This window comes from Macrotis lagotis, chromosome X, assembly GCF_037893015.1.
Source record: "Macrotis lagotis isolate mMagLag1 chromosome X, bilby.v1.9.chrom.fasta, whole genome shotgun sequence".
NCBI lineage: Eukaryota > Metazoa > Chordata > Mammalia > Peramelemorphia > Peramelidae > Macrotis > Macrotis lagotis.
Window position 1 is genome coordinate 97,262,092 of NC_133666.1, and position 26,246 is coordinate 97,288,337.

Consider the following 26,246-nt stretch of genomic DNA (forward strand, 5'->3'; position numbering starts at 1 on the left):
CCCCTGGAATACTTTTAAATGACATGCTTTGATAGTAAATTTTAAAAAATCAATTCACCACAAAATTGGGAGTCCCTTCCTCTTAATCCTTCTCCAATGATCTTAATAGGTACCTATTTGTCTATTGATATCATTTGTTTTTATATCATCCTCATTTTAAATGTATCCTTTCCCCCTCTTCTTTCGATAAAGTCATATCTTGTAACAGAGAAATGAATTTTAAAAAGTCATCCAATGTAGCAAAGTATGAATTAATACAAATTTAAAAATCTATGGACCAAGTCTGACTGTATCCACGTCTGCAAAGAGAGGGAAATATAATTCTTCAACTTTCTGAAGCTACTTTCCTATAAAACAGCACATCTGAGTGTGTGTTAATTATAGTAAAGGGCATTTCCAACAATCTGGGATAAACTATCCCTTGCTAGGAACAAAACTCCTCAGGATTATATAGTTTAAGCTCTGTCTTTGACACATCCTGGCTGGAAGACTGACCCTGGCCAAGTCACTTGAACCTTGGTAGTCAAAACTGAAGGTAAAAAATTGCAGAGAAAACAGTGTATCTTCCTCATGAACTCTGTATACCAGCAACATCTTGGTTTCACTCCCTCTTCCTCTTGCCATGTATATGTGTATGTCAGTGTATGTGTACACACACACACACACACACACACACACACACGCAAAGTGATCAGCTCTCTCAGTTGCTGCTGAGAAGTAAAAGGCAGTTTTCTTTCCCCCAGTCATTACTGCATTTCCAATGCAGTGTGTTACACATACACATACACATACACATACACATACACATACACATACACATACACATACACATACTGCTCCTGCAGTGAGACAAGCTTCCCCGCCTCCCATCTTTCTGATCCCTCACTGAATAGATGGCTCTCATGTGACTAAGAGCTTGCTTTCTCTTCCTCCTCCTGTGCTTCAAAAGTGGAAATTTTAATTGCTCCAACCATCACTTACAAGACTGCTGCCTAGCACCCAATACTCCATGTACACAATGGCCCCCAGCATCTTCTGAGACTGTCATCAGAACACATGGGAACCTTGAGCACAGGGGAAGAGAGCACCAGATTACTGGAAATAAAAACTCTCTGAACCTCAAGAGACACCTCCACAGCTTAAACAAAAAAGATTTTAAAAATCTACAATTACCCTCCTGGTGTCTCCTGCCCTGTATCCTCTCTCCCTGTGCTTTCTTCTACTGGGCTCCCATCATCCTTTGCTTTGAGGTCCTCACTGCAAAGTCACTAATAAGTATTGAAGCAACCAGTAGTTCAGAGCCCCAGGGGTGTAGTGAAAGTGACTTCTAAGTCAGGTGTTAGTGAGCCCTGAAGACTAGGTTCTGCTTCCCGTCTCGAGGGGCTACAAGTCCTCCAGGGGCTTTCTGAAATGTGGCACTACTGGATAAACCTAGTGCTATTTCCCCCAGCTACTTGCCTTCTGGAGAATGAAAATAAACAAAATGGTGCTTCATTACAATATTTATAGTTTACTTGGAACAGTTCCTTTTTAAAAATTTTAATAAAAAGTCAACAACTGTGAGTGAATGATAGCTAGGTGCTTTTGACATTGATCTTCCTCTCTGCGGCTTCAACCACCACATTAAAATGAGGAGAGTTTGACTGGATGACCAGAGAGGTTCCAACCTATGATTGATGTTATAAATGAAAAACATGAAAGGCTCTACTGCTACTCCACCACTTGACAAGACTAAATAGTCTTTTTTCCTTTTTTTTTTTTTTTGCAAGGCAGTGAGGTTAAGGGGCTTGCCCAAGGCCACATTATTAAGTGTCTGAGGCTGGATTGAATTTAGGTACTCCTGACTCCAGGGTCAATGCTCTATTCATTGTGCCACCTAGCTACCCCTATTTAGTCTTTAAAGAAAGATGCAGGACAAGGCTGAGGCAGGGACCTAGTAGACTCAATTCAACTGGATTCAAATCAACAAATCTTTACTTAGGGGCTACTCATAAATTCAGGTGATTGGGGTTGTAAAAATAAATGACAGCTCAATCCCTAACCTTAAAGGAGTTTCTAGTCTATTGGGGATTAAGTGAATAGAAAGTAATTTGAGAAGGGAGATATCACGAACAACCCAGAGAATGATGAGAGGCTTCTAATGGAAAGAGGTGGCTAAGTTGAACCCTGAAAGGAAGCTGAAGATTTTATTTTTTAGAGATAACAATGAGTCATCATTTTATTAAAAATCTTTGTTAGATTTTTGTCTCCTGAGAAATGAATATTTCTAAGGCTATTTTTTTGGTATCTAAGGCTACTCTTTATGGTATCCAGGTTAAGTCTCTATACACACCTATGCATAGACATGTATAAGCATATATACACAAGTATACTTCCCCCCATTTTCCATTTAACACCCTCTTTTTTTTAAACAAAAGCCTGGATTTACAAAAATTCAGAACAACATTTATTTTTTTAGATTTTTCAAGGCAATGGGGTTAATGGCTTGCCCAAGGCCACACAGCTAGGTAATTATTAAGCGTCTGAGGTCGGATTTGAACCCAGGTACCCCTGACTCCAAGGCCGGTGCTCTATCCACTGTGACACCTAGCCACCCCTAACATTTTTTTTAATCAATCTTTGTTAGGTATGCCTTCTTGGCCAAAAGTATTTAATATTTTTATTTTAAGACATCCTAAATCCATTTTCAGATGTTTCTTCTAATCAATCGTTCACTTCTCAAATCTGCCTTTGTATTTTTTTTATTAAAGATTTTATTTGTTTTACAAATTTTCCCCTTACTCCCCCACCCCCAGAAAGCAATTTGTCGGTCTTTACTTTGTTTCCATGTTGTACAATGATCTAAATTGAGTGTGATGAGAGAGAAAGGAAGAAACAAAAAGTATAAGAGATAACAAGATCAGACAATAAGATATCTGTTTTTTTCCCCTAAATTAAAGGGAATAGTCCTTGAACTCTGTTCAAACTCCATAGCTCTTTATCTGGATACAGATGGTATTCTCCATTGCAGACGGCCCCAAATTGTCCCTGACTGTTGCACTGAGAGAATGAGCAAGTCCATCAAGGTTGATCATCACCCGCATGTTGCTGTTAGGGTGTACAGTGTTTTTCTGGTTCTGCTCATCTCACTCAGCATCAGTTCATGCAAATCCCTCCAGGGGAAGCTGAAGATTCTAATAGCTCAGAGGCAGAGGAATAGTTTGCAGGTCTGTCTACATAGGTGAAGGAAGCAGGCTATGTAATGCTGAGCTCAGGAAAATATGCCAGTTTTGAGTGAATGTAGAAGGCATAATGAGGGAAAATGTCAAGTGAGGCTGGATAGTCACAGTCTGAACTCATCTTCCTGAGTTCAAATCTTGCCTCAGAAAGCTGTGTGACCCTGGGCAAGTCACTTCACCCTGTTTGTCAGTTTCCTCTTCTATAAAATAAGCTAAAAAAAGGAAAGGACTAAATCACTCTAGTACTTTTGCCAAGGAAGTTAAAAAAATGAGGTCACAGAGAATCTGACAAAACTGAAAAAAAACCACCTTGTTTGCATATTTGTTCCTCCATTAAACTAGGGACTCTTTGAGATAAGGGTCTCCATGTTTTGCTTTTCTACAGTACCTGGCATCCAATAGGCATTAAATTATTCTGACTTTAAAAATGATTTATATAGTTAAGGGTTTATCAGCCTTGCTCTGTTGGGAAATAGTGAACCATTTATGGCAAAGTTCTATATAAATTGAGAGATTTAGCATTTCCTAATAACTGTTCACACAGGGTTGCTGTGCTTTATGAAAAACCCATCTACAGAATGACAACAGAGATAAACTTGAATCAATAACTCACATTTTTTTAAAAAAGAATTATTTCTTTTTCTGTTGCATTAACTTCAGGGTTACTCTGATGTCTTGAGTTTCCCTAGCATGCCCATACTACCTACCCAACCAAGAAATTGAAAAAAAAATTAATGGTTGATATGCATTTAAAAAAATTATATGTTTACTCAGTTAAGAAAAATTGAGAATTGTGACAATTATTCAATGAATTCTGGCAAAATTAACAAAAACTTTGTAAGAAATATCTAGATAATCATGGCATAGGATCATCTCTGGGCCCAGATTAAGCTAAGTGGACTTTCTTGGGGTCACATTGGCTAGAATTAGAAAGTAAACCAAAGTCCTGTGACCCCAAACTCAGCGTTCTTTCTGAAGCACTAGGATGTATTCTGCAAAAGACTGATATATTCCATTAACCCACTCCCTCAGAGTCCTTTGAATCATGGGATTTGTCTTATTCTTCCACCTTATCAGACCTTTGAAATACAAATTCCCATTTGTTGGTTGATGACCACAAATGCAGCCCTTTCCCCCTCCTGTGCAGGACCCTGGGACTTTTTCCTTCTTTTAATCTATTTGGATTGTGCTTGAGATAAGCATCCATCCATTTGACTGGCTAATCCTCCCTAGAAGCTTGAGAATAATTGGAAATAGGAAATTAAAAGTGACCTTCTGCTATGTAGTTCTTGAGCAATTCTATGAAGTCAGCATTCTAGGTTGTTGGTAAGACAGCTAGAGAATTTGTTATTGTTGTTGCAGGGGACACCTACAGCTCTGGTTCATTATTTGACTAATACCTAACTTAATGTGGAATTTTTTAATGCAAGAAACAGAAAACAGCTAGCAGGTATAATTTCTTTCCCTTCATTATAATGTATTGTAGTTCCATAATTTAGGGATGAGTCCTAAATGGTTTCACAATGAGATTCTCTATCTTGTCGTGTGATATCCTGCAAGAAGTAAAATATTCTCTGGAGGAAAAAATGGAATTATAGAAAGAAATGCTAGGACATGCTGCTAAAAGGAACCCTTCATCTGTTTTAATCAAAGATAAGAATGGCTTATTACAATTTCACCTGTATGTTAGCATTGTAATTAATAGTGAAAATTGAGTGTTTCTAATGTCCCTGAAAACAGTGTTCTTGAAATAGTTTAAACATTCATCTAGTCACAGAAATGACTGAATTCCATAACCTAGTAGTGAAATAAATTACCCAGCAGAGATCTCCCCCATTTGATAAGAATTGAGAAAACTAGAAATTGCCTGGCAAAAAAATTAGATCTAAGTCAACAGTTTGCACCATATTTTTCAATGAATTCAAAATGTATGTAATGTGAGTATTAAAAATTGTGTCATAAAAATTAGAAGAAAATTGGGTCATATACTTTTCACAGCTATTGGTATGGGTTGAATTCATAACCAAAGAAGGGATAGAGGTAATGGTAGAAGATAAAATTCGATTACATTAAATTGAAAAAGTTTTTTGCCCCTTCTATTACTCTCCTGATTCCTATTTCTCATTCTCCCAATCCCCCAAAATTTAGACATCTAGGATAAGAAGAGAAAAAATCAACTAGAAATATTTTTTGCTCAATTCAGTTTTTTCAATTCCATTAAAAATTTTTTTTAATCAAATATCTCTTAAGAAACAGAGTTTGGGGGAGGCTAGGTGGCGCAGTGGATAGAGTACCAGCCCTGTAATCAGGAGTACCTGAGTTCAAATCTGACCTCAGACACTTAATAATCTGACCTCAGGCACTTAATAATTAAGTAGCTGTGTGGCCTTGGGCAAGCTACTTAACCCCATTGCCTTGCAAAATTTAAAAAAAAAAAAGAATAGAGTTGTTCTTGAAGCTAGTCACCTTAAGAAATATTAGGTATTTAACTTCAGTGAAATTTCTTAACTGTTCACTTCTCTACACAACTATAAATTTAGAGAAAGTGCTAATCTGCATTAGTTGAAGAAATTCCACCCGGGAATTTCCTATGTCACTGAAATAAAAATATTTAATCTCTATTCCCATACCTAAGAATATTTAAATAAAAAAAACCTAAAAAAAAAAGAGGGGCAGCTAGGTGGCGCAGTGGATAAAGCACTGGCCCTGGAGTCAGGAGTACCTGGGTTCAAATCCGGTCTCAGACACTTAATAATTACCTAGCTGTGTGGCCTTGGGCAAGCCACTCAACCCCATTTGCCTTGCAAAAAACCTAAAAAAGAGTATATTTAAATAAGCATTCAAAATAAATAGACAAATAATAGAAATATTTGAGATCAAAAACCATTCTTAATAGATACACGGTTAAAGGCTATGACTATACATCTTAAAAGAATTAAAACTTTTAACCATCACATTGCAGAATGCCCCAAATTACTAACTTCAAGAGAAATACAAATTAGAAAAACCCTGAGTTTTCAGCCCAACCCAAACAAACTGACAGAAATGTCAAAAATTAGGAAATATTAGAGGAGCTATAGAAAGACCAGTGATGATGATGATATTTGTCCTTCCTTCTCGAAGATCATGACATCAGGAGAAGTAAACTGGATTTAAGTGAGGGGGAGATGCTGTGTTAAGTCACCAGTTTCACTTTCTCCTCCAGTGCCATCTGGGTCCAGTGGCCAGAAATGAATGTGGATGACTGGAGATGGCCTTGGATTCCAGGCAATCAGGGTTAAGTGACTTGCCCAAGGTCACAAAGCTAGTTAAGTGTCAAGTGTCTGAGGCCGAATTTAAATTCCTGTCCCCCTGATAGTGCTTTATCCACTGTATCTTCTAGATCCCACACCCAATGTATTGTTGGTGGAATTGTGAAATGCCCAGCCATTCCGTAAAACAATTTAGAACTAAGCTAAGAAAGTGGCTAAAATGGCCATACACTTCTTTGTCTGTTTTGGTTCTTCCTGGTTTAGCTATCAGTACCATATTGATATCATACAAGGATTTTGGCAAAACTCCTTGTATTTTTTAAAATAGTTTATGTAGAATAGGAATTAATTGTTCCTAAGAACAACAATTTAAAAAAGGGAAAAAGAGAGACTCCATTCTGCATACAACAGAATATTTCTACTAATAATGCTTTTGCAGGAAATAGGATCATTTCTAATATTCAGAAACAAAGTAGATGTCAAGTAGTTGAGAATAACTACACAAATCATTGTACATGAATATTACAAAATCTAACCATGCTGTAAGAAATGACAATCATGGTATATATAGAGAGAAGAATGATAAAATTTTTACAAACAAATACAAAACCAAATAAGCATAACCAATGCTTATTGATAAGCACCAATATTATAAAATGACTACGACAATGTAAAGAGAAGGAAAAAAAAAGCAAGACAGCCAAAACTAAATGATGTAAAATTATAATTATTGAGATTTGTCCAAAAGAAGAAACAGAAGACAACCCCCACATACATACATACCTATTTGCAAATATATGGATTCACAGGTGTGAATATTATGTATATAAACTTTTTTCCTATATCCTTTTTATTTTGTCTTACAAGGAATGGCTTTCTGATAGGGAAGTGAACTGGGAAATGCAGGTGATGTGAAAACAAAAGATATAAACAAAAATCTATAAAAACATTGTCAGTCACATAATAACTATTTATTGAGTACTTTCTTTGTAAAGGATGCCACTAAAATCTTACTTATGCTATACTAATTTTAATGAATCTTGTAAACATAATATAGTTTTTTATGAACTTAATAGATACATTTGAATATAAACAGAAAAATAAGAAAGGACATTGTTAATGAAACAACTTCTGCTAGATAATTTGTCTTTTTTCCCTTTCTACATATATTCTACTATACTAGTTCCAACCCTTCTCTGTTGTCTGCATCTCCTGTCTATAATTTCCAGCTGTTCTCGTCTGATTTTTTAAAATTCATTTATATTCTTGTCTTTCTTTGTGGTATGGCCCTAAATTTGTTAATTAATTTAGCATTTTGATTTTTATCATACTGACACAAACCATGAGCAGTAGTTAATATCTATCTAGTTATTTGTCTTTACTTGTGTAAATAAAAAAGTGTTTTGTAGCTGTATTTGTATAATTCCTGTGTATATCTTGGTAACTGTATTCCTAGAAACCTTATTCATTCTGTAGTTATTTTTGAATAGAATTTATTAACTATTACATATTTAATATAGGTCTATATATTAATCTAGCTCTTCCTGCTATATTTTGTTCATAATAGAATATTTGATTACTTGGGAGGGTGTTATTTTCTACAACTACATTAATAAATTTATTTTTCAATTAATATTGATTCCCCAAGGCTTTCTAATTATATAATGATGATATTTGACCATCATGATACATTTGTTTCTTCTTTGCCTATGATAGCTGCTCCATTTCTAATACTCATCTCAATGCTATGATTAGACTTTCTAGAACTATATACAATAATAATGGTACAAGGGGCAACTGAGTTTTACCTAAAATCTTACTGGAAAGCCCTGTATCACTTTTCCATTACAGATAATACTCGCTCCTGGTTTTGGATAAATACAATTTACCATATTAAAAAGCTACCCATTTATTCTTATAATTTTCAATTTTTTAAAACAGAAATGGGTGTTATATTTTATCAGAAGTTTTTTCCTGCATTTCTTGATGTAGTAATATTGTTTTTTTCCCTCTGGTCTGTTTTGTTTTTAGTTGTTCTAATGATGAACCAACTCTCCATTCCCTTTAATGTTAAGAAAATTTCTCACCTGGAAAATTCCAATACTAATAAAATCACATCCAGTCCCAATTCCTTTCACTGTAATAAAATACATCCTGTGATTCTATAGACAAGATGGAAAGATGTAGCTGAGATTTCAAGGCAATCAGATAAATTCAAAACAAGCTAAATGGTCAGACTCAGAGTTAGCAATAATGGCTCAATGTCAGATTGACAAGAGGTTTCTGGTGACAAGCTCTGTCCAGAACTGTTTGTTTTTAAATTATTCCTTTGTATATATTCTTTTGGTAGCTGATCAAACTGGTCAGTGAACAGCTTACACACTGGACCCTAGAGTTGGGGTTCTGAAAGAGTTTCCTAGGCTTTAAATGTCAGATATAACATGGTATCATGGAATCAAGATAAAGATAGTCTTTTTTTCTTAGATCCCAAAACTGACATCATAAATACAATTTGAGGAGAGTGTGGTTAGAGAGAAATTTGTCTGAACAAGAGTCAATAGTGGGATTTGGCAGAAAAACAAAAGAAAAGAAAACACAACACAACAAAACAAAAAAAACTGCTTTTACTGCTTGAAGAGAGGTATAGCTTTCAAGGCAGAGATAGAGCCTTGAAATTCTGTCTTGGTAAGACCACATCTGGAATTTTCTGGGCTATATTTTCATAAAAATCAGTGATAAGCTAGAGAAAATTAAAGAAAGACAAACAGAATAATGGGTGGGATAAGAAACTGAGGATGCTTAGCCTGAAGAAGAGACTTGGGGCACAGAGTAGGAAAGTTGATCTCAAGTTGTTTTGAAGAGGAAGTTTATTCCACTTGAACCCAAAGGATTGAACTAGATGGACGACCGATTTAAGCTTGAGATAAAGAAAAACTCCCTAATAGAACTATGCAAAGTAGAATTACAGTCTTGGGGTTTGGGGTTTGAGGTTTCTTCTTACTGGAGAAGGTTAGATCAGCACTCACTCACTGGGTGTATTGTCCTGGGGGGAGGTATGAATTGAATGGAATAGGTAGCCAATGTCTCTTCCAACTCTGAAATTCACCCAGCCTGTATTGCTGAGCCAGGTTCCCTTCCTTGAAATGTAAGTCTTATGAAGTTCAAAATTACTTGTGAAGTATAAAAATATTTTATTGCTTCAGTAGGGTGACTTTCTATTAAAGGAAAACACAGATATAAAATATTGTTCCCAAGAGTTTCTTCTGTATCATCAAAACATGAATCAAATTTTTTTCATCTATCAATCTCAGATTTATTACAGTTCTTCCTGATCACCTGATTTGAATAAAATAACCCATCAGGGAATTTTCCAAAGGGAAATGTTACTTTAGTAACATGGATATGTGAACTTGGTCTGTGTGTTATTTTAAAAATATTTTTTGCCTAACTGTGTGACCTTGGTAAAGTCACTTAACCACATTGCCTTGCAAAAACAAAAAAAAAATTTTGATAACTGTATTTCATATAATTGCTTCCTTTTGTAGTCCCTTGCATTTATTTTATGGCTTTACAAACATTATTCTCAGAGAGAAAAGCCAAGAGAAAAGCCACTGCATCCTGGGCCAACATTAATCACAGTCACTTTTGTTTGTCACTGGCCTTCCATGACTCTGGAAAAGAAAGTAAGGTTGATAACTTTGTGTAACTCTGCCCCAATTCACCTATGAGATCTTAATAATAGAATAATGGGACTAATATTGAGTTTAGATTTAAACAGGGTATTCTAAAAAGTCTTAGTGTGGTTTTTGTTGTTGTTGTTTATCCTTCATTCTTGAAGAGGACATTATTTCTGATGTGTTATTATAGTGAGTAATAAGTAATTTGAATATGAATCAAGAACAATTACATTTAAATTTTGAGCTTCAAAATTAAATTTCCTGAAAGAATTCACCACAGTAATTCACCACACTCAAGAAATATTCAGTATGCACCCTTCTTTTCATGGATACTAGTTATAGACACATGGCCAAAAATCTAGTTGCATTATTTTTTTAAATTTAACTGTTATTGATATCTTTTGATTTTAATCATCTCTATTCCCCATGGCCTCCCTTTGTTCTATCCGTCCCAGAGGGCCCATACTTGCCATGTAGACTTTTATTTTTCCTTCCATATCCTACCTGGGTCTTCCATCTGCCATTAACTGGACATAAACAAGAAGTTTCTTTTATGTGATGCTTCCCCTGATGAGAATGTAAGCTTCTTTAAAGCAGAAGCTATATCAATTTTCTATTTGTACCCCCATTCTCTAGCACAGTCCTTGGTACTCAAAAAGCACTGAATAAATATTTTCCTATTCCATTGCAATGGACATGTTTTTGAAAAAGAGAAAAAGTATGCCACTGAATTATAAAGTGAATTGGTATAGGGTGTTAGAAAGTACAATAGCTGGACATCAGTAGATCTGTGTTCAAGGCTTCATCCTCATGATCAAAGGAGAAAACATGAAGTCAAAAAGACCTAAGTTCAAATATGGTCTCAGACACTTAGTAGCCATATGACCCTTAGAGAATTGCTTAAATTCTATCTCAGTTCCTTTACCTATAAAATGGAAATATTAATAACACCCATCACCCAGAGCTGTTGTGAAGATTACATGATATAGTATTTATAAAGTACTCTGCAAATCTTAAGGCATTATAAAAATTAATGATTAATAGTAGTTATCTTGCATTTATGTCCAATTCTTCATGACTCCTTGGGGAGTTTTTTTTTTGCAAGGCAAACGGGGTTCAGTGGCTTGCCTAAGGCCACACAGCTAGGTAATTACTAAGTGTCTGAGACCAGATTTGAACCCAGGTACTCCTGACTCCAGGGCCGGTGCTTTATCCACTGTGCCACCTAGCCGCCCCCCTTGGGGAGTTTTCTTGGCAAAGATGATGAAGTGGTTTGTCATTTCCTTCTCCAGCTCATTTTAGAAATGAGGAAACTGAGGTTAAAAAATGTTAAGGGACTTGTCCAGAGTCATATAGTCAGAAAGTGATTGAGTTCAGATTTGAATTCAGGAAGATGCATCTCTGACACCAGGCCCAGGACTCAATCCACTGTGCCATGTTAGCCGCCAGTTGTAGTAGAAGTGCTTGAAGAAGTAGAAGTAGCCCACGAATGCTAGCTGTTATTATTATTATTAGTGATCTACTGTCTGTATTTGAGCAAGCTCTCTAGGCATGTTTCCTGTTCAGCATGATGAGGGGCTTGGATGAGAGGATCTTTCCAGCTCCAAAGTAAGTACAGTGGCCAATCACATTCATTCGCAGTCAAGTGTGGGCCTGTTCCTAATAATAGTGGACATGAAAAATTAAAATTACTGACCTTGAGTTCCTTTTGCTAATGACAGTGGGTATTTATGACACTAGATTGGTAGTCATTCTGCCAGCTACAGAGACCACAATTCCTGGCTTCTTTTTTCTTCTCTCATTCCAGTGAGATCATATTCACTACAGGACATAATGAAATACTGTTTATCTGGCACTAGTAGCTGTGGGGGTAAGACACCTGGAATGATGACCCTGATTCCTATTGTCAGGAGTAGAAAATGCAACAGGAGAGAAAGAGTCCACAAAAATGTCAAACAGACTCTAAAGGATGGACACACACACACACACACACACACACACCAGACAATTATAGCTCTTTAAAACAGTAGCAGAAAATGTGGAAGGCTTGTTAGAATGAATGGAGTGACCAGAGATAGATGCAGTCAGGAGGGAGGGAAAGGGTATCTTCTAGCAGAGAGGAAAGGGAAAGACTTTTCCTTTTAGAAAATGTGTGTGTGTGTGTGTGTGTGTGTGTGTGTGTGTGTGCACGCATGTATAGTAAGCTCATAATAAATGCTTTTTGAATGAATGAATGATGACTTAGAGATATGAATAAGTTCATTGCTTCCTAAGTTAGAGACTCGGTTAAAATTTTATGAAATGGGGACAGCTAGGTGGCACAGTGGATAAAGCACCGGCCCTGGAGTCAGGAGTACCTGGGTTCAAATCCGGTCTCAGACACTTAATAATTACGTAGCTGTGTGGCCTTGGGCAAGCCACTTAACCCTGTTTGCCTTGCAAAAACTTAAAAAAAAATTTATGAAATGAAAAAAAATTGATCTCTCTCCTTTCTTTCTCTTTTCTTGCCTGAATCTCTATCCTTTCCTCCCCTTTTGTCCTTTTTTCACCTGTCCCAGTGACCTAGGTCATTTGTCCCAATTGTCCCATTAGACTATGAACCCCTTGAAAACAGGAACTATTTTTTCTTTCTTCATATTCTCAAAGTGTTTGTCTCATAGAAGGTGTTTAATATATATTTATTTACAAATTAACAGCCTACAGAAGTCACTTCTTGGAGTTGAATTAATGTACCTCAAGCTCAAAATGAATCAACAGTGTGATATGGAGGCCAAGAACAGCTATTTCAAATTCCACTGTCATTAAGAAAGGTATAGTGTACATTATAAAAAGAGGTTTCCTGTACTGTTAGACATATTTAAAAAATTGTACTCAGTTTTAGATTCCACATTTTACTAAGCACAATGAAAAGCTAAAAGTTATCTAGGTTTATCATTGTGCTTAATAAAATGTGGAATATCTAGGGAATAGTAGATAGGATGAGGAAAGTTTTAAATTCACATCATATTACATTTGGTTGAAGGTACTGGAATTCAGTAGATGGTGCAACAGATAGAGTACTGGCCTTGTAGTCAGGATGATGCATCTTCCTGAGTTCAAATCCAGACTCAGACATTAACTATGTGACCCTACATAAGTCACTTAACCCTGCTTTCCTCAGTTTCCTCATCTGTAAAATGAGAAGGAAATAGCAAATCATTTCAGAAGCTTTGCCAAGAAAATCTTGAATGGGGTCACAAAGAGGAAGACATGACTGAAAAACAACTAAAAAAAGAAGTTTCTGATCTGTAGCAAGAAGAAGGATGGATAGCTTAGATTTAGAACTGTATAGAACATTGTTATCTAGTAAAATATGTGATGTACAGATGAAGAAACCAAGGTTGAAGAGGTTATATGACTTGTCCACAGGGAGAAGGAGAAAGTTTAGGTTAGGGGAGGCAGCTAGGTGGCGCAGTGGATCGAGCACCAGCCCTGGAGTCAGGAGTACCTGAATTCAAATGAGACCTCAGACACTTAATAATTACCTAGCTGTGTGGTCTTGGGCAAGCCATTTAACCCCATTGCCTTGCAAAACAAACAAATAAAAAAAAAGAACTAAAAAAAAAGTCTAGGTTAAAATCCCAGCTCTACTAACAGTAAATCAGGTGTTTTTCCATTGTTCCCTACCTCTCTGTTACTGACAAATACTTGATGATGATGATGATGATGATGATGATGATGATGATGTCTCAGATTTCAGGGGCTGGGATGAAAAAAACAACACAGATTTTGATCAGTTTAGCTCTGACAAATCCTTCAAAATTAAATGACTGGGGATTGGTATGTACCTACTTAGACATGAAGATGACCTTAGGTCTCCCATAGATGAGATTATATATGGTGTTTGGTTGGCTTATGAGACTGGTGTCTGTGGTCACAGGTTTAAATGGGTCAAGGAATAGATAGGTAAGCCCAGTTATCTCTGCTGCATATTATTTGAATTAAATCACCTGCTCAGTTTGATATTACAATTTCCCAGCTCTAGGACACATGTTCCATTCAAAAGGGAGAGAGAGAGAAATAAGGAAATAGGTGATATCAAAAATTGAAATACCAAGGAGAAACAAGATACCCAATTATGTAGAGATTGATATGTTTGTTTTCTTCCTGAATATAATATTCTCTCAAGGCTATCTTTAGTATATTCTGGCATGGGAGTTGATTTTAAGATCACTGTGTAGTTGAATTATATTTCTCAAAATATTGTGTTTAAATCCTGCATTTTTTAATACCACTATAAGACTATAATGGATGCTCTGATCTCATCCTGAAGAAGGAGGGGACGAGAATTAGCATTTATTAATCACCTATCTGCCAAGCACTTTACAAATATGATCTCATTTTATCCTCACAAACAGCCATACAAATAAGTGCCATTATCATAATCCTCATTTTATAGCTGAGGAAATTAAGGTAGAGAGGGGTTAAGTGACTTCTCTAAGGTCACACTTCCAGTAAAAGAATCTGAGGTGGCATTTGAACTCAGGTTTTTCAGTCTCTGTTGGTTCTAGACCCCTGAGCCACCTCATTCAAATTTTAAAGAATTAATTGATTACTCAAACCACTTCTAGGACTTATGGAATAAGGCATTTAAGTTGTTTTTCTTCTTTCCCATACAACAAGGGCAGATACTTCTGTCAAATTCATTAGAGGGAGGGATTGTTAGAACCCAAGTTTCTTGGCTCTTGTTTTGTGCCAAGCCATCCTACTGACCTTAAAGATAAGGGAGCCTGGGTGGATTGCTGACTGATTCTAGGAAAGAGTGGACTTGGGAATTAATTATCTTTTATGCAGGAGGGAGAGAGAAAGAAAGGGATGATCAAAAAGGGAGAGGGAGAAAAGGAAAGGAGGAGGAGAAAGAGGAAAAGAAGGAAAAGAAGAAGCTGTTTTAAAGTTTACAAAATGCTTTATATTAGAAACATACAAAAATAATTCTGGGAAATAGGTGCTATGACTCTTTCTCATTTTACAAATGAGGAAATTGAAGTTTACAGAAGTTAAGTGACTGTGCAAGGTCACACAGGTGGTAAATCTCTGAGACTGGATTTGAACTCAAATTTTCCTGAGTTCAAATTCAGGAAGGTGGTGATATATGGGGAAGGGAAGGTCAGAGAAAGACAATAAGAAAACCTGGAAGAGAGGAAAAGGAAGAGAAGGCAGCAACTAGGAAAAGAATAAGAAAAGGGGGGGGGGGAATAGGAAAAATAAAAGGAGAAATGAAGGAGATAAAAAAGAGAGGAAGAGAAAAGGAAGTGAGAAAAGAGGAAAGGACAGATGAAGGTAGGTACGAAAGTGTGGAGGGTGTTCTGAGGGGCTTTTCACTTCTTTCTATACTAGAATGAAACCTGAGGTTGCTTAAAAAGAAAAGGAATGGCATTGTAATGGAATCTAGGCTGAAAGAAATGAGGAATTCAGAGAATATAGGATATCTAGACTGAAAGAAATGAGAAAATTCAGAGAAACTTGAGAAGAGTTGTGTAAACTTATGCATATTGAAATAAGCAGAACCAAGAGAAATCTAGTTGCAATAATGTAAATGAAAACACAAAAAGACATCATAACTTAGAGAAATGCTGTGATCCACCATGTTTCCAGAGGAAAAATTAATTAAACTGACTTCTTGCTCTTCAGGGGAGCAGTGAGGAACATAAATTCAGAATGAAACATTCACTGCCAGACTTAGTTAATGTGTTAGCTTTAATGAATTACACTTTGCTACAGGAGAGGATTCTGTCTTGGGAGGGGTACTGGTATATAACAGCCTTGTAAAACAAATCCAAGAAAGGTATTGATAGTTTTTTTTTAATTTCAAGAAAGAAGTGTTCTATTTTTATTACATCCCACTCAAAATTCTAGACTTCCCAGAATTCAGGACAGAATAGAAAGGGTCTTAACCCTCTGAAGGGCTTAATTTGAAGAGTCTTAACAAATTTGTATGTTTACATACACATAGAAGATGTGGTGTTCCTTTTCAATGAATAGCAGCTGTACTTCAGTCTTTTGTTTTATGAAGAAGTCAACTTAAGTCAAGAAACAATTTATTAAACACCTACAATGCGCAAATTATCTGAATTTGAATGGACATGTACTTCTCAGAGAGAGGCATCCAGGCCAGGCACAAGCTTACTGTGCCTTTACTCTACTATAACCCCATATTTGCATTTTAGACTGCTTGCCCAGAAGACAGACTTAAGCTAAAACTCTCACAATTGTATTTCAGTATTTATCAATCACTCTTTTTGTTTGAATGGAATAATGATCCCATTTCATGTGCTACTACTCCCTTCCCTGTTGCAGACTGCAACCATTTTATGTTTCTTCCTGTGGAATTAATGTCCATCCACATTGAGTTACCCATACCCCTTTTCTTGAAGAGACAAGAGGGGGTACACAAGATTGAAGGCTTTCTCATGTTTTTCTTGATTTCATAAATTTCTGTATCATAAGAATTTCTTACATAGTTGGCACACAGCCTACTGGTAATTTAATTTCTCTGTACTTAAACTAGGTTTGTTCTTGGAAAGTAGACACAATTGGCCATAGGGACCTTACCTTTCAAAAAAAAGTAAACATTTCATACATGGAAATCGAGAACTTTTCTCTAAAATTCTGATAGCCTCAGGATGATAAAGTGATAAGACTTCATACTCAAATACAGTTGCTAATGTAGTGCAATTATACCAAAAAGGATTTTTCCTTTGCAAATCCTCTTTCTATGTTCTCCTGCTTTAGCCCAGGCCTGAGGCAGTTTTCCCAAAGGATATCTTTGAGGAATTTGGGGGTCTTAGAATTCCACAAGTATATGAAGGGAGAATTGTTAGTTTACATTACAAAGACTGGGGTCTGTCTGAATTGTGGTCTATGGGCAGGTATGTGAGTTAAGACAAAAGATTTAGCCTCAATCTGATCAAACACCTGAGATTGGGTCAGGTCTGCCCCACCTAGTTCTGAGTTAGCCTATGGTCTGCTCCTTCTTTGCATCCTCTTCTTTGCACATGCTCTAGGAGGTTGTGGTTCTTGCTCCTGGTCTGGCTGGAATGAGCAGGGTCATTTATAACAATATCCCTTCCCAGAGTGACTCTGAATTGTCTGAGAACATGCTGGATACTATGTTTTGTACATCAAGACACAGGACCTTGAGAAAAATGGATTTAGAGACAAATGGTATGAACATTTTAATAGATTGGAACCTCTCTGAAAGCTCAAGTCAGTAGGGAATGATATTATTCATTATATCCCTTGATTTCAAAAACCTGCAGTGCTAGAGATTGCAGAAAACATTTATCTCCTCCCTTTATGAGAATGTTGTCTCTCCTTTTGGACTTAGAGTTTCTTTTATGCTCCCAAATGTAAAGTTCCATTCTTTCTTGTGTGCTCTTTAGTACAGACTAACTAGTATAACTTTTCCTATTTCTGTTTTCTGATTTCTTTAATACTAGTTACTCATGGTGGTCTTTTGTATAATCAAACATTAGGTAAGGAGGGACCAAGTAGTCTTCCCCTTGATTGTGATGAGGCAAAGTGCTTTTTACTTTAAGCTATATCTATTCTAAATGTTAGAAACTGGAAAGATTTCAGGTAGATACAATTTCAGTCTTACCTCCTTTCCTCTCCCACAGATACATAGGAAACTAGAGGAGAGATCTGTCAACCTCAGCAGTCCTGGACCCTCCCTGCTTGGCCATGTCCCCAGTTAGCCTGTTGGTAATGCTTAAACAGTCTTACACCTACTCTTTGCAAAAGAGGGCTAGATTCCAGATCCTGCCTTCCCAAGCCACTGCTGTAAGCACATCATTTACATATATAAATATATATAAATGGATGTGTGTATGTGTGTGTGAGAGAATGTGTATGCATACATGTATGCATACACATACATATACACACGTAGGTATATTTCTCAGCGATATATGTTATATGCATGTATACATATGTATACATATACATATATACACACATATAATCATATCTACAAAAATGCTTCCATAAACAATATGATTTCATTGTTAAAGAAAACTCCCAGATAAGGAGACTTTCTATACCAATTGAAGTCTTTTTAACCTTAAATAGTTGTCTAAAGCAATAGTAGATAACTAGGTAGCACCAGGAATGGAGAGGCAGACTTGGAGTAATCTTCTTGAGTTCAAATCTGGTCTCAGATGCTAGCTTGTGACCCTGGGTAAGTCACTTCATCCTGTTTGCCTCAGTTTCCTCATCTGTAAAGTGAGTTTGAGAAAGACATGGCAAAGCACTCCAGTATTTCTGCCAAGAAAACTCCAGATGGTATTAGGAAGAGTCAGACATGAGTGAACAATAACAGCAAAGAGTAGTGTATTCAAACTCAAATAGAATAGAGGCAACTAAACCAATTAAGGATCCCAGGAGCCTGCATATTGATTTAGGAAACCACATTTCAGTATTATCTTTGTTTTATTATTTATCCTTCCCAGTGCTTAGAACAATGCCTGGAAGACAATAGGAGATTAATAAAGGCTAAATGGTTGATTACTGTATTTTTATTTGTTTTTGTTAAGTATTTCCCAGTGATGTTTTAATTTGGTATAGGACTGTGGTAGGCCTCAGGTATGTGTGATATCTCTGGTCTAAAACTGAAGAAGTTGAGTGATTTGCCTGGGGTAAATCAAAAAAAGGATTTGAACTCAGGGCTTTTTTGGCTCTCAAACTTCTCTACCAGACTGCCTCTTGGTATCCCTTTTATGTCATTTTTTTTATTAAGAAAACAGGATAATATCAATATTCATGGCTAACTCAGTTATACTGGGTTTATACTGTATTTATTTATTATATTTGGAGGAATATGATATGTGTGTGACACATCCAAAGCCATGTGATAATAAATTGGTTTAAAATCGAGTTATACTCTATTTCTGACTTTGTAATGAGACTGATTTTCAGGTATAACTTCTTTTCTAGGTCACAGAGGTCTGAAAATCAGGAAAATTTGAATTCTAATTCCTCACTTGTTGATACTTGCTAGTTATGTGACAATTATTTAAACTCTATGAACCTTAGTTCCAACATCTGTAAAATGTCTACTGTGAGTTTCAAATAAGATAAAAGTATGTAAAATGCTATCTATTTTCAGATATAGCTTCCTTCTTAGATCATGGGGATCTGAACCTGGAATCAGGAAAATCTGAATTCCAATTCCCATTCTAACACTTACTAGTTGTATGACTGTTATTTAAACTCTATTTTCTATCTCAAGATAATAGTATGTAAAACACTAATATAAAGATCAGCTATTATTATAGACTTCGTGGATCTGTAATGTAGAGTAGTAGAATTTAAATAATCTATCTATACAAAAGTATTTATTTCATAACTTCTGCCTCCTTCTTGGCAGTATAAGTTTTTTAATTATGATTTTATTGTTTACAGTCTATTATTTCTTGAGTGTATCTGGTGTTTTTTCTCTCTATTCAAATTTGTACACCACTTATTGAACTGAATTATTTAGCCCCCTAGTATAAGCCAATTAAATTTTGATGGGGCTGTCATTAACCACAATGTGGTATCATGATGCAGGAAACAATTACAGAGTCAGAGAAGATCCTGTGGAAAGACTCGCCAGCACATCTGAATGAGAAATGGGAAATGACATCACAACTTGGGAAATTGTTTTGCCCTCATTGTCTCTCTTTTTGTCACAAACAGCATCCAACGAACATAAAGAAAAGACAATATGAGAAGATGAAGAGGTCAAAACTTATTTTTATTCTGAAATTATTCAAATAAAAATCTAAGCCAGTGTTAACTTTTACATATTGAAACTGGATTCCCTCCAGAATGTGTTTTATTCTTGATCTACCTAGGCTTGAATGGCCTTTATGGATTTTTTTATTTTTTTAGGTTTTTGCAAGGCAAATGGGGTTAAGTGGCTTGCCCAAAGCCACACAGCTAGGTAATTATTAAGTGTCTGAGACCGGATTTGAACCCAGGTACTCCTGACTCCAGGACCGGTGCTTTATCCACTGCGCCACCTAGCCGCCGCCCCCCCCCCCCCCCCCTTTATGGATTTCATGATCACATTTCCTTTACTTTACTGGTGAGGAAACCAAGCTCCTCCCTCCAAACCTTTACCCATCTGATTCCTAAAAACAAGGCAAAAACAAAGACCTTTGTATCTTTAGCTTGGCAGTTGAGTGTGATTTGCTGCTTGGTCCTGCTTGGACCTTGTACTCCAATTTCAATAATATGCAAAGAGCACAGTATTTAGAGTTGGGATGACCTGAATCTGCCATATATACTTACTAACTTTGTGACCCTGAGCAAGTTATTAAACCCTTCTCAACTTTAGTTTACTATGACACATCCTCAGGTTCCATATCAATCTAATATTGTTTCCTTGTGCTGATTACTTGACTTGGTCATGTGCTTGGGGATTTTCTTCCATCCTTCTGGACTGGACTTCTGCCTTGTTCTTCACCACCTCCATCCCCCTGCCCTATTCAATCTTCTACCTCCCTCAAGCCTCAACTAGCCAGCATGATTTCCTACTATGTCTAAAAGAATACCCTGGTATTGCTAGCCTGCCTTTTGGAAACTCCACACTGAGCACTAGGATCATAAAGGACTAAACCTAGAGTTCATTCTACTGAAACATTTATCCAGCGATGGCTATATCTGCCTCTTACCTCCTGCTAAATCTTTAAATTTCATACTTTCCTCCTTCCTTACTTTCAAGCAAGTCAGGCTCCCAACTTTGTCAATGACTTCAGGGGCCCTTTCCTTATTTGTAGGTAACTTTTTCAATGACTGTAAAAGGTCTTCCCTACAACTCTAACCCTCATCATCCTTGGATGATGTTCTGCTTATATCATATAATTTATTAACCTTTTAAAACTACAAAATTGTAAACTAATATGGAAATGTTTTATATAATAGCATGTGTATAACCTATATCTGATTGCTTATTGTCTCAGAGAGGGGAAGGATAGAATTTAGAAATCAAAACTGTAAATAAAAATGTTTAAAAACTGAAAAAATAACTCCAAAATTCTTCTCTAACCCAATTTGAACTATATATCACATGGCATGTCTGGGATTTTGTTTTCCTTTACTTTAAAGGGAGGCATTTTGCCATAATGTCCTCTAAGGCCCCTTCTAGTTCGCTATCTACAATCCTATGACTTCAAAGAAAGTATACAGAAAGTTGGCTTGAGAATCCTTATGAAACAATGGTGGTAGTTACTCTGGTCAGAGAGGAATCATCAATTTTGGAGTAAAAGGAATCATAGGGTCTAAAGCAATGCTTTCATTTTACAGATAAAAAAACTAAGACCTAGAGCTATTAAATGTCTTATCCTATGTCACACAAAAACTAAATCATATGATTAGGACTTGAGTCAGGGTTTGCCAGAACCAATCTTGTTACCCAACTACAACACTAAGGGACTCTCCCCTGGAAGAGGTAGCCTTCCTGAGGGTCCTAAGCAACAACAAGCAGTTTCCAGTCCAGAATTCCAGACCAGGGCCACAGAATCCTTCCTCAAGGGCCCTTGGGGAGCAGTAAGAACAAGCTCTCTCCTGGGCTGACATGGAGTTTTGATCAGCAGTTTTTCTCCCAGTCTCACTTTGTCTCAGACTGGCCAGGCCAGGAGCAGCTGTCTCTTCTAGGGGCTTAACCCCCAGCAGCAGCTGCTGCTGCTGATTTCACAGTCAACATGAGCAACCTGCCAAAACACTAAAAAAAAGAAAGCTTATAGATCAATTTGACTAATTAATACTGTTAATCATGACCAAGTAGCATTTATGCCAGAGATGGAAGGATTGTTCAATATTCAAAAAAGATTACTATGTTATATTCTATTAATAAAAAATATTTTTAAAAGATCAGTCAATAAATACAGAAAGGCTTGACATGATTTTTAAATAATTGTTATAGTATAAGCATTAAGAATAAAAGGATTCTTTCTTAAGATGATGCAACACCATTCTGAAGCCTACAAACTTTAGGGGCAAGGGGGAAGCACAACTGAGACCCTGTTTGTGATCATGGATACTAAAAGAAATATATCTTTTATAGACTACAATACCTGGGAGAGAGATATCTTGAGATAGTAGATAAAAAGCTGGCCCCATAGTCAGGAAAATCTGGCTTGAAAAACTACTTCAAATGCATTACTGTCTGCGTAATCCTAGACAAGCCTTTAGACATTTAGTGCCTCACATAAATCTAAGACCATATCTTGAAGAGAAGGTGCCAGCCTGCATTGATGAAGGAAATCGCCTCTTCCTGGGAGTCCCCAATAAAAGCAAAGGTCTAGTTCTTTCTCAATATCTTTAAAATTTCCAAAATTGGTAAAAATAAATTTTCCAAACCTGCCTCTAAAGAGAATACAGATAAGAACTTTGCAGTTTCCATCAGAAGTTCTGTTTGATTTAGACTTCACAGAGAATCAGAGTTCCTGGTCCCCAAACCCTCACCCCCCTATTTCCAGTTTCCTTTTGAGATCTTTCCCAAATTAGATTATAAACTTTTTGAGGATAAAATTTGCACTTTCTTTTTTGTGATTACCATAGTATCTGGAACATGATTTCTTAATAAATGAATTGATAATATAAACTATAATATGATGTTTAATTTTGTATTATATGTATATAACTATCTGATATATGAATATATTATAAATATATTTAATATTTAAATATAATAAAAATGAAATAATTTGAATTTAATTGATAGGTAGGTATCCTATAAATGGATATTGAATGAATGGTCTAATTTAGGTATACTGGATGTTCAACCTGACAGAATAATGCCCATTACATCCATTTATGGGAATAATAAGGATCATATAAACCAAATCTTTGAATTTGGGCACAGACCCTACTCTTTTCTCCAGTCATGGGGTGGGGGTGGGGGGTAATCATGCTGTTTTTGTTTGTTTTTGTTTAAGGCAGTTGGAGACTTTTTAAAACTCCACCACCCTGGGTTCCTAAGGTCACTTCAAGAAACCCATAAAATAAGGTTACCATTGTAATCAGAAAAATAGTCATCTGGAAGCCATATTCTGAGTTTGGAGCCTGAGGCCTGAATTCTGGTGATTTAACTACAACAGAATCTTCCAAATTGCCTCAGGTTAGGTTTGAATCTAGTCTATAGGTGGGAACTAATTAAGAAATTTTTGTCAGGCCAAGAGGTAGCTACAGAATCATATTATTGTCCAAAAGAGACTTTTAAGAGCACATTATCTTTCTACCTTCAGGAAGATCTCTAAATTTGATGTTCAGTCATTTTTCATTTGTTTTGACTTCATGACCCTATTTGGGGTTTTCTTGGGAAAAATGTTAAAATGGTTTGCCATTTCCTTCTCAGGTCATTTTACATATGGGGAAACTGAGGCAAACAGGATTAAGTGACCTGCCTGAAATCAAACAGCTATTAAGTGTCTGAGTCCAGATTTGAATTCATCAAGATGAGTCTCCCTGACTCCAGGCAATGCACTATCTGTTGCCCTTGTTACTAGAGTCATATCAATTAAGGAAGGTAAATGGGGAGCTTCCAAACAGAGTAGGACTGAGGGTTGGTAGGAAGGCATCCCTTCCCGGGCCTCTGATCCCCCAAGCCTTTGTGACTTACTGGTGGTTGCTCTCTCTTGTGCTGTCTCCCTTAGGAATATCTTGACAACACATATAGGATTTGCACATTGCTTGCTCCAGCCTCACCTCCAGCCCTGAGCAACACATGCAGATGTTTGATGGGGGGAATTATCTGACCCAAGCACTTCTTGGCCATACTCCTTGGATTCCCCAAGTTTTTTTCCTCTGCTTTCTAATTATTTTACACATCTCTCTGACAACTTTGTCCATTTTATCCCAGGAAGATTTTTCTATCTCATTCCATCTGTAAGCCCCAAACATTCCTAGATAAGTGACTGATAAAAGTACAAATAAAGCACTTGGAATAGTTTTGAAGTAAAATTGGATAAGAACTTTTTAAAATTAGCCATCAACTCTTGATGCTAATTCAGAGTTTCTGCAAATTCCATCTACCTCTTTGTTTTTGTTGTTGAGTTGTTTCAGTCATATTCAATTCTCCTAGAGGTCATTTGAGATTTTATTGACAAAGCTACTAGGATTTGTCATTCCCTTCTCCAATTCATTTTAGATAAGGAAACTGAGGCAAACTGGGTGAAGTGATTTGCCCAGGGTCACAAAGCTGAGGTCATATTTGAATTCAGATCTTCCTGACTCCAGGCTCAACTCTGGACCACCAAGTTTCCCAACAATCTAGTCATATTCCTTTAATTAATATTACCCACTAATAGGACATTCAAAGTATTTCTTCAGTTTTATTTTGGAGATTTTGCTTAAAGACTAGAAATAGTAGCAAAATACTTGAGAAAGAGTTGGCTAGCCAGAGTCAAGAAAAAAATGAATTCTCTTCTATCTCTCACATATAATGGCTGTGTGACCCAGAGAGAGTCAATGAATTTCTTAGTGTCGGCACTTGAGGCTACAAATTAACCAAAAATTACTGTTCTGCATCCAGAATTTGTTTTATCAATAAATGCACAGTTCTAGTCCTGTATTATAAACAATATGGTTTCCAAGGTAAAACCTTTTGGAAGCCACATTATAGGTTAAACAGGCTTTTGTGGCCTGGCCTAGCCTGGCAACCTAACCACCATCTATAACATGGTTTCTATGGGAAACCATCTTGGAACGTTCTCACAAACAACTAATCTATAAATAAACTTTTCCAACGGAGTTCATTTGTAAGATGGGAATTTCTGTAGTCATTTAAAAATCTACCTTTCAAAACAAATCAAAACCTACAGAAGTGATTGACTTTGTCTTTTCAATGTGATAGATGCCATAAAACAAGCTACGTTTTTCCCTTTGAATCTGAATATGACTAGTTCTGAGACTCCTACAAGAGGAAGCTTCCTCTTTCTTAGGGCAGTCTGGAGAGCACTGTGGAAACACAGAGGTTTTTTTAGCATCAGCAGCAATGACCTTTAATGAATCCCCTTTTTTAAAAAAAATGTATTTAAGGCAATGGGGCTAAGAGTGACTTGCCCAAGGACAGAGCTAAGTAATTAAATGTCTGAGGCACAATTTGAATTCAGGTCCTCCTGACTCCAGGGCTGGTGCTCTATCCACTGTGCCACCTAGCTGCCTCTATGATTACTCTTTTTATGTTGTGTTGCATACATGAAAATGTTCTCTATTTTTGTTTGCATTTAAATTCAAAATGAATTTTTAAAAAATCAGATTAGAAAAAAAGAGATTATAGTGATATAAAGGTCCAAACTGACTCAAGCCAGAAATGGGGATGGGGGGGGGGGGGGAAGCAAAGCTAGCCAAACAACAAATTTACAATATTCTGAAGCTATTTGAGAATTATTGAATATTATTTCATTGACACTAAGAAGATGCATTATCATTTGTATTACAACTACTGGGGACCAATGAAACATTTTTGACTCAGCTGAAACTTCCTTTATGTGCTATCTCCCCATGATTAGAATGTGAGCCCATAAGAAGAGATTGTCCTTGTTTTCAATTTGTATCACCACTGCCTAGAATAACGTCACATATAGCAAGTACTTAATAAGCTCTTTGGCATACTTTTTTCATTCACTAATTCATTCACTGAAATACCAGAAAGAAAGAAATAAGTATTGATTTAAAGTCCATTATGTAATAGACACTGGGTTAAGATGGTACTAAAAGAAAAAGTTCCAGTTTACTGGAAGAAATTTAATGCTTTGATAATAGTATCTTATTTATACACACAAACATATATGTACACATACATGTATATGTAGGTATATATGGGTGTACCCAAAATTTTAAGGAGCATTTCATTTGTTTCTCACTGTAGAGTCTGAGCTGTATCTGTAAGCTGGGACAAATTATTTAACAACTCTAAACCTTCCTTAGTATCTTCATCTGTGAAATAGGGATAAAAATACACTGTTCACCTAACAGTCATTTTGAAGGAAATATTTCTTAGACCTTAAATATTTTTTAGTTAGTTTTTTTTTTTTTGGTAATTGGGTTAAGTGGCTTGCCCAAGGCCACACAGC

General features: G+C 36.3%; 1 protein-coding gene across 5 annotated transcripts in view; it reads right to left on the bottom strand.

Annotated features, from left to right (window-relative positions):
* PALM2AKAP2 (PALM2 and AKAP2 fusion) overlaps window positions 1-26,246 on the bottom strand; it is a 534,014-nt gene that overhangs the window by 457,913 nt on the left and 49,855 nt on the right. Inside the window, exon 1 of one of the 5 annotated variants that reach the window (XM_074200020.1) lies at window positions 13,813-13,888. The exons of the other annotated variants lie outside the window; for them this stretch is intronic. The gene's annotated coding sequence lies outside the window, so the exon portion shown is untranslated. Of the gene's footprint in view, window positions 1-13,812; window positions 13,889-26,246 lie in introns of those variants that run through there. 5 annotated transcript variants of the gene reach the window in all.